The 12,835-nt window shown below is 36.0% G+C and overlaps 1 pseudogene; it reads right to left on the minus strand.

Moving 5' to 3' along the window:
- Nucleotides 1-313: 313 nt before the first annotated feature.
- On the minus strand, nt 314-12,047 carry LOC127415371 (dynein regulatory complex protein 11-like; annotated as a pseudogene).
- Nucleotides 12,048-12,835: the final 788 nt, after the last annotated feature.

Below are 12,835 nucleotides of genomic sequence, written 5' to 3' on the forward strand. Positions count from 1 at the left end.
TTGCAAGTCAGCTACAAAAATATGCAAAGTAAATGCCAGAGTATTGAGGGGGAAGTACAGTGGGGTATATATGATAAGCCCTGTGATCTTCATTTTCACATAGGAGTTTGCACACTCTAATATGGACTAGGCATCTCCTGTTAAATGAAGATTGTGATTTATGTGTATTAATAGATTCACAAACCACTGCCTTAATGACTACAGTGAGCAAAAATAGCAAATTACAAGGGAATGAGACATAAGCAAACAAATACATTTATTGTTAAAGCAGGGAAATTTAGAATTGTGGTTGGTCATGTTAATACTCATATTGTTACTTTTTTCCTTTCTTCTTTCCACCTTTGTCTCCCTTTTTTGGGGCCTCTTTATCACCTTCTTTCCCAGAGGCAGCTTTAATTCTCATCTTTCCAAGGGGAGCCTTGGCATACCAGTTCTGTGAAAAAACAATTTGTTTTATAAGAAAGATACAGAGAGGACTGGCATATTATTTTTTACCATGGGTGTTCAATTTCTTTCTTAGGTTTAGAGACTATCCGCTCAAAATGTAATAGTTTATTGGAATGTTATCTAGCAGCTACTTTGTGCAATGAGAAACCATGCTATCATAGAAATTTAAGAGATAATTGTTTACTTTTAGGGCCTCTTCCTCTTCCTGAAACACAGGATCGATTCTAGCAAGCGGACACGAACTCTGAGGCAGTAAGCGGTCGTTTAGCAAGCTGCTGAATGCGCCGTTCAGTCAAGATGCGACGCAATACCTGCACCATGTGACTTTGGGTGTAGCCATCAGAGATCTTTGCCAGAGAGCTGAGATCCAAATCGCTGGTCACTTCTCCTCCATTCTTTTTTTTCAGCTCTTTCCATATTACTGTGAAAATATGAAGATTGGAAACATTATGATGCATTTGATTTTAAATCAAATTAGCTATTTTTTCAATAAAAAAGTATGTAGATGTAGAAACTTCCAGAAACTTCCATGTCATAATGTATGAAGCCGTATCACTTTATGATATGCCATTTGCTGACATTAAAATGTAAAACCATTAACTCATCGTATCTGGATGCATAGTCTGGTCAAGGAATGAGGATGATCTTACTGTAAAATTTGCAGAAGGATTTTAGGTCTGCACTGTGTGGATAATTTGTAGTTCCCACTATTAGAGCACAATCTTCACCTCTGATGGACTTGAGAATCTTGGGCAAATCTTTCTTCAGACCCTTGGGATCTAACTATGCAACAGAATTAAACCCATGAACACAGCTCATTTACACTACTAGACAGGTCAAATTAAAGTCACTTTTTACCTCCTTCTCATCTTTTGGTACTTTTTTGTAAAACATCTTTTCAGCCTCTCCAATCCATACCACAGAGGGCTGCATCAGTCTGGCTACCTGCATAGAATACAGAGCACCTCAATTATCAATACAGGCCAAAATAACAGTGCCCCTACAGTAAATACGATTTTTACCTTAAACACCAGATGCAGCATCATCTGCAGTCCACTCTTGCCAGGGTATTTTCAGCAATGTTTATAGGTGAAAGGTCAAATAGTTTGGCTCCAGTCTCCCGGCAGATGGCATGGACCAACATTTTCTTGCCCTCTCCTGACAGCCCCACTAGCAAGATAGCCTTCACTGGGGGAGCCTTCACATGAACTGCCTGGGAACCTATAGGATAGAGAATTTATACTGTTTTGTTTGACCAGTTCATTTTGACAGAACATGAAGAAGTTCATATTGAAGTGTCATTATTACACTGAATTTCTAAAATAAAAATATGTAAATTTTTAGGTGTTGTCACCAAATGGTAAAAGAGCATAGAGGGCTATAACATGCCAAACATCACATAAAGATGGCATAGGTTCAATGTCAGTCTGTCGCAGAGTTGTGCCGAGGTAGCTGTAGTCCCCTTAAAAACAGTAAATTATTTAATATATAATATAAACACTGATGAGCCAAAACATTATGACCACTTACAGGTGAAGCAAATGACAGAGATAATCTCCTAACAAGGCCAATAAAACAATGTGTTTTATTTTAACACCATGATTGTTTAATTCTTCTGTTTGTCCTTGCAAGAAAAAGTTTTGTGTCCCTTTTCAAGATCTTCCAAGTAGGCAGATGGTAGCATCTTTAGTCCAGGTTTTAATTCCTGTGACATCACAGTTATATGTTATGTATCAGAAAATCTCAATTCAAAGCAGTACATAAAATACTTCTATTCTCAAATTCAGTGGTTGTTCTTTCCTATTCACTGTTTAGTTATCAGTTTTATTTTTTAAATTGTGTGTATATCAGGTCCTCTCCTCAGATCCTACCTTATCTTTGATTCTTCCTTTTTCTTTCTTTCCTTTTTCTTTTATCTCCTTTCCTTTTTGCTTTTTGTTGGTTTGTTCCTCCTCCCTTGCTGCCAGCTCCTCCACCAGCTTTAGAGGAAGTCATATTTTACACATATTTTAAGATAACGTGAAAAGAGTAGCACACTTGGCGAATTTGTTTCATTCCATTTTTGTTTAATCAGTTAAGCATAAGCATACTTGACAAGATGGACAAAGAAAATCCAAAACATACTGTACTGTATGTAATTGGTCACTTTTGGAAACAGTGCAACTTGTGCCAGAAATATTTATTTGATAATGCTACTGCTGAGCTTTCAAGAAATGTTCCCAACCTCAAGCCCAGATACCGCCATAAGACAAATTGCCTGATATTCCATTGAAAAACAAACATCTAAAAAAAAAAATGTATGTTTAGTTTTAAACTGTATTTTACATTAGACACTAAACAGAGTTAAATCTATTAAATTATGTGACTAAGTTCAGTATGCTGTTAATTAAATCAGTTGTAAGTCACTATAGGCACACACAAATAGCATAATTTGACCATTTCACCAGAATGACCCAATTCTACTGAGCATTTTCTATCAACCAAGTAGGCTTGTTGTTTGAAATAGATAAACTTTGCCATGTCTACTGTAGTTTGTACTAAACATGTTTACCTGCTCAGGTGTTTTATCAGCAAATATAAGAGCTAAACCTCCATCCTCCTCTTCTGGGTAGTCAGGAAATGAACTTGTTGCATCATTTTTCAAAAGAACTTGTGTTATTTATATGTTAAAGGAAAACACTATGCTCTTGGACAACATTCGTAAAACACAGTGGTAAGACTAATTTCATGGTGATCCATGGTTGAGTAAAATGATTGACTAAAGATTCTCACCGACACTCTATGAACCACTATCGGATCTGATCTTGCATGGCCTCCTTCATTTCAGGGCCCTCCACTTCCCTGAATTTAAATACAACAGAGCTGATAGATTTCAGATAGTCATCCCTGATGTTTGTCCTGTCTGGTCTGCCTGTTGGCCTCATTGTTCTGGACTATCAGTTTGGATGGGGATGAATATGACTGTTTTGGATCCATGGCCTATGGATGGCACAGCCAGAGAATGAAATGGAAAAACCAGACAGATGTTTTTTGAAAAACCAGGGACATCCGAATCCAATGTTTGTGTAACATCCTGTATATCCTACTAAGGTGGTTAATCTGATTGTTTTTACAATAAACATTGTAGTCATTAAATCTTCAATTGGTTATCTCTAAAGCTCACTTGAATTTGTTTTAGATCATAAGACATGATGTTATGGTGTTTTGCAAGGCAGTCTGTCTGAAACTAGCTTCCTTAAAAGGTGCCTTTGTGCAAAAACAGCCTGTTAGGTCGGTGACTATCTGGGCAGTGAAGCAGCACACAAGCCTTTTTTGGTTTACGCCAAAGCCTGTGTTATAGTTCCATCTACTGGTGCCAACACGATAGTGGCATATTTAACCTGTGGTCCAGCCTCAGAAGTACAGTGAATAGCCCAAAATCTTTAAGGTTTAATTACAACTATCTATACAGAGCACATCATTTTGATGATATGCTTTGCATGTAATACAGAGTACATGAATTGGGTAATAAATATATAATTCATAGTACCATTCCAAGAAATATCATTTCCTCATCATGCAGCCTTTTTGTCATTTTCCTTTGAGTGAAGCCTCTCCACACCTAAATAGAGATTTTGATTAGTTTAAGATATGTATTGTGTGATTTCAAAGATATTAGTATCAGCATACTGTATCTTCTGGATACAAACTGCAGCCTGGTCAGTGGTTACTGCCTCTTGTTCCTTAGCTTTCTTCTGTCTATCAGAATCTTTATGGATCTCTTTCATGAACTTGGCCCTTAGTCGACCTTGTCGTGCTCATTCAGCCACCTGGATTATTTTAATGCCTCTCTCCAGGGTCAGCTTCTACACTACAGGAGGCTTGGAGAGGCAAGAGAATAGTCTAAAACTATCCAGTGATTGCTTTTTATGATGAACTACATGAGAAACCAAAAGAAATTAAACTCACTTCTGGTTTTTCAGTCATCTTCATTTGGTTGAACATAGTGGCAAACATTCTTTCTCTGTCCTGAAGCACTTTGTTCTGCTCACAAATGAATTTACCTGAGGATTGGAAACTCAAGGTCCTCCGTTGACAAAGAACATGGATGGAGATTTAATTGAAACAAATGGCTGAATTAAGACAACTGTCAAAACCTTCATAAATTCCATTAGAGCATAAGAGGTGACCCATTAAGACTCACAGGAGTTAATTTTATGTCTTGGATGATGTCGTCTATATATAGTGGTACTCTAAAAATTCCTTTTCTACCCTTTCATCTTGAGCTCCAGAACACGGTCCATCACACCATCCAGCACCTGCCGAATAACACGCCTCTTCTGGGGGTGAACACTTTGGTCATAGGCCCCTTCAAGCTGCCTGAAGATCTGAACATAGCGGACGTAGAGGGTGGCGAGCCTTTGGAAGAACACTACTCGGTCTCTCTGGGGGCGGAGTGGTTTTTCTGGATGTTCTTGCACTAGCAAACAACTGAGCTCCTCGTGAGCTTCAGACCAGAGTTTATTGTATGCGCTACTGGAGACAAATTGTGTTTAACTCATTTGATCAATGCAAAACAAGCAATACTATTTACAATTAATTAAAAACAATATCTTGAGATTAAAGGGGTTTTCTAATTAAAGGGATAGATCCCCCCAAAAAATAAAATTCTGTCATTATTTAATCACTCTCATGTTGTTCCAAACCCAAAAGGCTTTCTTTCTTCCATGGAACACAAAAGAAGAGTTTAGGCAAAATCTTATTCTCAGTCACTATTCATTTTCATTGCATCTTTTTTTCCATACATTGAAAGTCTGTCAGTCCCTAACATTCTGCCTAATTTCTCCATCTGTGTTCCACAGAAGAAGTCATATGGGTTTGGAATGACATGAGGTTGAGTAAATGTAACACAATTTTCATTTTTAGGTGAACTAACCCCTACAGTAAATAAATAGCCCTAAATCATATAGAAAATCATTGCCTGTTTTAATTATTTTTAGAAGCACCAAACATTAATGATTATACAAACCACAGCAAGGTTGTGACAGTTCAGTGTTATAATATTTTACATATATCGAGACAATATTTCCAAGCAACCACACCTTTGAGCAAAGTTACTGTGACACTGGGTTATATAGCCTACAAATATGTGAGACATAGTTTTATAAATTCGCTAAACTGCAGGAGTTACAGCATGTTGGCGTCTCTCTCACAGAATGTGTAGCTGTAGATAAATCATCCACGTTTCAATGTTCATGGGAAAAAGACAAATTATATTAACAGCTAGTACGATACTTTCTGCTTCCGAAAGCAAAATTTACAAATACAGCGATGGGAATCTTCAACTAAATATATTTCTACAGCAGTCGTTTACATTGCTGACTAACTTCGCTGAAACTTGTTGTCAACTTTGTTGCTATGGTAACGCTTACAGAACGGAAGATCAAATATCCAATACAAATGTATGACTTTTGCTAGCAAATTTTTATATTCAGAATAACACATTTTCAAAGATTTATTTTTATTTTTAAGAAGGATGCTAAGTCATATTTAAATACTCTTAAAAACTCCAAACATCTGGTAGCAAATACAGTGATGGGCAGTAGCTTATTAGTGTAACTACATTTCTCAGTAGTGAGGTGGTAGCTTAGCTAGTTTTTCAATCAGGTAGCTTTTCAGTCATATTTTTGACAAGAGCTACACCACTATATCACGCTTTGTACCCGGTGTTTACTAATGCCAGTTTTGAATCAGAACTCAAGATGTCCGATCACAAATGTATCACTCATTTGAGTCGGTTCTTTACAATGAATTGGTCACACGTGGTCTGAATCGTTTCACGATTCAATCTGAATGACTCAGAAAGGCCTCTTATCAAAAGCTTCCAGTACATACAGAAATACAACAGCTAGACACAGAATTACAGGATAAGATGTATAGTATACTGTATGTAAGCTGAGTTTTTATACAGAAATGTACAAATGAAATTACGTTTAAATGGGTTTGTAGAGGTAGTAGTCTAAATGTAAAAATAGTCATTTTTCATATTGAACACGTTAGTAGAGGTAGTAGTATAAATATGAAACATAACATGTAAAAATAGGGATTTTACATGTTGAACACATGGTTTTGTATAGGTAGCATGTCTAAATATGAATTTACATGTTGGGTTTTTTTACGTGCACATACGTACATTGCACTTACTTGTATACTGTATTGCACTAAACTGTAATATAATGTATCATGGCTTTGATAAACATCATGTGAATACGTCTTTTAGATGCTTTGTCTATGACGGTATGCTCTGCGCATCTGCGGTTGAAAAAAATGAAGTAGCTTAAATGTAGCAAGCTACTTTTGGCATGTAGCATGTAGTGTAACTTGCTACTTTTTCTGAAGTGTAGCTTTTAGCTTAGCTTAACAAATTTTTCTGTTGAGTAGTTGGTAGCTTAGCTAGCTACATTTTTAGGGTAGTTTGCCCAACACTGAGCAAATATTGTCTTATGATGCACTGTCTATAAGATAGGCTAGTGTTTCCCAACCAGTTATAAATAATTTTTTCAAAAATCTTTTTTTGTCTGTCAGGTGTTTCCAAGTCGTTAAATCAGGAAGGTGGTAAATGTGCATTTTTACAAATAATTACAATTCCTGGTTACTATACTAGAAATTATCATGCAGCTTCACCTGTTTCTGACAAAGCTCGATTTTAAAAAAATTTCACAAACATATTTTCGCAGATCATATAGACAGGCGCACTGGCATAGCAACAAAATTTAGGTTTATAGATAACCTTCAAAAGTTGACCACAAGGGGGCGAAGCAATCTCATTGCAAACTGGAATATGCTATTTTTCATAAGTTCAAGCAGAAAAACCATAAAGGTTTGAAAGTTTTCTATCCACCAGATGCTTAAAACACTAGTAATCTTAAATATTGAAGTAAAACTTACAATTTTTATTTTTATTTTTTAAATCTACCTGACAGGCCATTTCTGATAAACAAAGTACCAATAACCATGCAAAATCACTCATTTCAGGCTCATCTTGATTTGTGAAAAGTTTCACAAATGCCATTTGGCTAATTTCAGCACATCATTTTGCTTTATCCCCTTTGCAATGTAAAAAATACACATTTCTATAGGTCCAAGCAGACAACAAAAACACCAATCAACGGCCAACCTGTGAAAGTTATGCACTTGGATTAAACTATGCTGAAATTGACCATCCTGATTTGCAAATATTTCACAGTCGAGTTTTCATACATCTGATCCCTGCAACCCTGAATATCTGAAATGTGGAAATAAAAGTTTATGAAAAGTTTTATAAATGCCATTTGGCTGATTTCAGCACATTGTGTTTGTCAGGTTTTCATCCAGAAGATACTTAGAACTCTGAGATTGAGGAATGAGGAACGAGACAGAAAATACATGAATGCTGTATTATTTGTTTAATGTACACCTTGTATATTAAACAATAGAAAAACCAAGGGACACTAAAGTAATCTCTATATGAACATTTACAGCTTCTAATTCTCAGTAACCAAATACATACACATTAATTTATGCTGACAAAAAAATGTATACATACCCAAAGTGACTCTTAGGCCACATAGTTGACAAGCATCACACACTGAATAAAAAAAAAAAAATAAAAAAAAAAAGTGTAATAATAATAATAACAATTAATAAAATAAAATACATACTATGGCAGAATCTGGACTTTTTTCTCCTGGACAAAGTAAAGCACCCGAGGTGAACGAAGCCAGTGTTTATAATATGCACAGCATCATTTTAAAAGTAGTTCATTGCTATGGAAGTTATCATCAAACAAACACCTTGGCAGAACAAAACTATCATTGCATTTTGTCATAATTTCAGGCAAACTAATTGAAGTCTGTTTGCCCAGTAAGTATAAATTAGCCTTTACTATTGCAAAATATTAAGAAACGTAGTATCTCATGATAAAGAATTAGTATCTCATAATACTGACTTTGTATTTCACAATAATGACTTAGTGTCTCATAATAATGAAAAATTTTGTCATAATTATGTCTTTCTATATCATAACTCATAGCAGTAGCAGCACGCCAAGTTTGTTTACCATAATGTGCTCAAGGACTATGTGAATCAGAACCGGTGAACTTGTGAATGTATTGTATGCATACAGTTTGTGAAGGGGTTATTGTAGATGTGGAGGGTTGCCCTAAAATAGTGAGATCAGAACAATTAATCTGTTCTTTCAACACTTTTTCTATACTTGTCTGGTCCATTCTACATTCTTTTGCTCTAAACTAAAAACTGCATGACTTTATAGACAGATCTCTATTCAGAACTCTATTTAGATCATCCGCATGAGGCATTCCATTATTTTGTTCATCATAGATAAAGTCAACTATTATAATAAACTGACAGCTCAAAGACACCACTAAATGTGTCTTGTGCATAAGAATCGTTTGTTCAGGAATTGGACTACGGTTGGATTGAAACTGTGGATATGGGGCAGTTTGGTTATTTAAATATCCCAATTGCATGAGACGTTTTGTGGTAAAATCTATTTTCCAATGAATCACCATTTGCACACGGATTGGAGACTTCCAAAGATGAACCATTAGGGTAGTGAACTGAAAACTGGCATAGTCCGTTTCCACAATGGATGACTCTTATGTACTTTTTAGTAAATCAAAACATTTACAGCGCAAAACATACAACGCAACTAGTCTGAATCCTGACAGAACTACTCTTCTGAGCAGGACACATGTGGTTTTGTCTTGGAACTTGTCAGTTTGCTATGATATTTTTTATCTTGATCTGAGATTAACAAAATCATGGAATCTATTTTGTGGGTTATCTTAACAGAGTTCTAAATAGAGATCTGATTATAAAGCCATGTCCTTTATTGTCTATGAGCAAACTACATATAGATTGTGCCAGAAATCTATAGAAATAGTGCTGAAAGAACATATTCTCTGTTGGTCCTAGAGCAGATTAAAGGAATAGTTCACCCAAAATTTTTAATTATCTCATCATTTAATCACCTTAATGACATACCAGATGTGTATGTCTTTGTTTCTTCTGCTAAACACAAAGATTTTTAGAAGGAAATCCGAGCTCTGTACAGTAGGTCCATACAATGTCAGTGAATGGGCACCAAAACTTTAAAGTTCACAGAACACATAAAAGCAGCAGAAAAGTCATCCAAACTACTCCAGTGGATAAATAATTGTCTTCTGAACTGATCTAATCGGTTTTGTGTGAGAACAGACCAAAATGTATCTCCTTTTTCACTGTACATCATGCCATTGCAGCCTACATGCATGATCATGATTTCAAGTTCGATTACACTTCCTAGCGCCATCTAGCGGCACTGCACATGTCAAGCACTAGGAAGTGTAATCGAGCTTGAAATCTTGATCGCCAAGGAGACTGCTGATGTCAACATACAAAGTCAAAAAGGAGTTACATTTTGGTCTGTTCTCACACAAAACTGATTGGATCTCTTCAGAAGACGATTATTAAACCACTGGAGACGTTTGGGTTACTTTTATGCTGCTTTTATGTGTTTTTGAGCTACAAATTTTGGTACTAATTCACTTACACTGTCTGAAATTAGAGAGCTACGATATTCTTCAAAAACTCTTGTTTTTGTGTTCAGCAGAAAAAAAGAAAGTCATACATGGTATGAGGGTGAGAAAATGATGAGAGAATGTCCATTTATAGTCTTTATTAAATGTGTTTATTAAATTAAATTAATTTTATTTTCATATTTAAGGTAAAAAGATTTGGCACACTGGAAGGGCTCAAGCATTGGACTGGGCTTGGGCTCTAAGATCTCTCCTGAACAATCTGACTAAAGCTAGGAATAGAAAGATCATTTTGAAATAAGGTGGAGATGGGGAGGTGGAGAAATGGCTGAACATATGTCAGAGATGTGAGGGAAGCAGTCACTTATGAGATAGTAACTCATAATAATGACTTAAAATCGAATTATTATGACTATTATTAATCACAATTTTTATCAATTTTTATCAGTCCAAACCTACAAACTACCTCACTTGTGGGTGAGTGTGATTTCCAATTATAAATAAATAAAACACTGTTCTTGCTCTTTCTGCAGCTTCTCAGCTGCATTCTTGCACCCATCAATATGAATTTCATTTGGGACATCAGGAAATTGTGTGAGAATTTCCTCTGCAATCTGGAAATTAGAGTACACTTAATAATACAAACCAAATTATTATGAATGTAATTCCCCACACTATTGTTCTGGTGTCATAAATTGTTACCTTCATAATAAAAATTCCACAACTTGTCCCATCTTGTTGCTTGGTGTGGTGCAGTGTAGATGGCCGGATGTATGACCATTCTTTCCTTTGAAGAATATTTAGCCACATTTGGAAGAACATCCTAAATAGCAAACAATAACACATCATTATAATAAAGGTATTCATTACAGTAATCTTTCAGAAGTTTTCAATTATGAACTTTATGATGCATAATTCTTATGACAGCTCCTTGAAGGGTGTGTTTTTAAACTGTTTGACATTATATGATTACATTACACTCTATATACAAATATACTGTATATTGTTTGTATAATGCTCAAGTACCAAAAGTGAAACCTGCCAACACTTTCCAGTGGTTTTTCACATTGAGGACTCCTAGTTCTGCATCATAATCATCAAACTTCACCTGTGGTGTAAATATGAATAACAGAAGTGTTATAACAACAGACCTCTTCGTCATTTGGTAATCAATGTATCCACTCTGGGCGTAACCATTAGCTCACCATAAGTTGGTCAACAAAGGAATGTGGTGAACTTTGTCATTAACATTCAGTGTTCTGTTATAGTCAGAAGCATGCATTTGCATTTTTTTATCTTCTTTCTTTCTTTCGATCTACCTGTTTTTCTGTCCTAATGCCCTAATAATTAATATAGGCATAAGAGAATAGCACTGATCAAAAATAGAATGGCAAGCATGAAGTTAATAACTCACAGGATATTATTTACCTTTGACATTAACTGTATCTTTATGGCATCATTACTTCCTTTCATGATGATGCCTACAGTGTACTGACTGAGAATGAGAATGCATTGTGCTGTTTTAGTCTGACACCTCACCAGCTGGATGTAGTATTCAGTGGTCTTCATATTTGTTGTTAAAAGGACAAAAAGACTCATTTAAAGGGGCAGTATAATTCTGTGTAAATAGTTTAGTTAGGCATAAAATTATCACATAATCTTAATCTAATCTAATATAACAGTAACCACATTTTGTCTTACCTTGCCATTTAGCCATTTATGTGGAGATGAAGTGTTTTGAAATCTGTGACTCTCAAAACAATTGTGTTGGACGTCTCGTGACTTGAGAGGATTGCTATCACTGTTTCATTTCCTTTGGACTCCCACAGTGCATACATCTGTAAAATATAATGTAATTATTTTAGAAGTTAATGTGATCTTATTTTAGAAGAGTTACATATATATAAATAATATATATATAAAAACTAAAATAATGATTTATACCTTCTCTTTGGGATCCTGGATAGCATCTACCTCTGACCATTCCCTCTCTTTGTGGCTTTGGGCACGTTTGTCACTTTGGTCATTAGACACTTTGGTCATGGTTTTATCATTGCCCAGTTCTGCTGAAGTTTTTTTCTTTTCTTTTTTTTCACTTTAGATGGGGTAGGTATTTTAAGTGGAACTTGATACTATTTGGATTTTTCTGTGGCTGTCAATCGTTTGGCCCATTGTCCTTCTGACAGCTCAATGGCTTCCCTCTTCCTTTTTACAGTTTTGGATTTTGAAAAGAAATGATAGCCCATGTCTGATTACGTGCTCCCTGTACCGACCTTTCAGAGAGCAATGATGTTTGCAGCTTAAATCTGCTGGTCTCTTTTTCACTTCCTTTGAAGAATTGAGTTCTTCACAATTCCAAACCAAGTTTCCACATGGCTGTTGGTGTTTCTGGTTTTATTTCTCTTGTCTTGGGCCTCAGTCAGTTGTTGGTCTTTCATCTCTGAGGCAAAATGCAAAATGTCACCAAGTAGGATACCACTCCATAGTGGTAAGTGGCCAAAGTTCTTTCCCAGCATCAGTTTGATTTTACCCTTGCTGAAGCACCCCCAGATCATAACTAATCCTCCACCTGGTCGTCTAATGGTTAGACAGAGACCTGGAGAGGCTTTCAAGCCACAGTGTCTCGCACCCACTGTGAAATTTGGTGGAGGATCAGTGATGATCTGGGGGTGTTTCAGCAAGGCTGGAATCAGGCAGATTCATCTTTGTGAAGGACACAAGAATCAAGAAACGTACAAGGTCATCCTAGAAGAAAACTTCTTCCTTCTGCTCTGACAATGTTCCCCAACTCTGAGGATTGTTTTTTTCCAGCATTACAATGCTCCATGCCA

This window comes from Myxocyprinus asiaticus, chromosome 24 (genome assembly GCF_019703515.2).
Source record: "Myxocyprinus asiaticus isolate MX2 ecotype Aquarium Trade chromosome 24, UBuf_Myxa_2, whole genome shotgun sequence".
In the NCBI taxonomy this organism is placed as follows: domain Eukaryota; kingdom Metazoa; phylum Chordata; class Actinopteri; order Cypriniformes; family Catostomidae; genus Myxocyprinus; species Myxocyprinus asiaticus.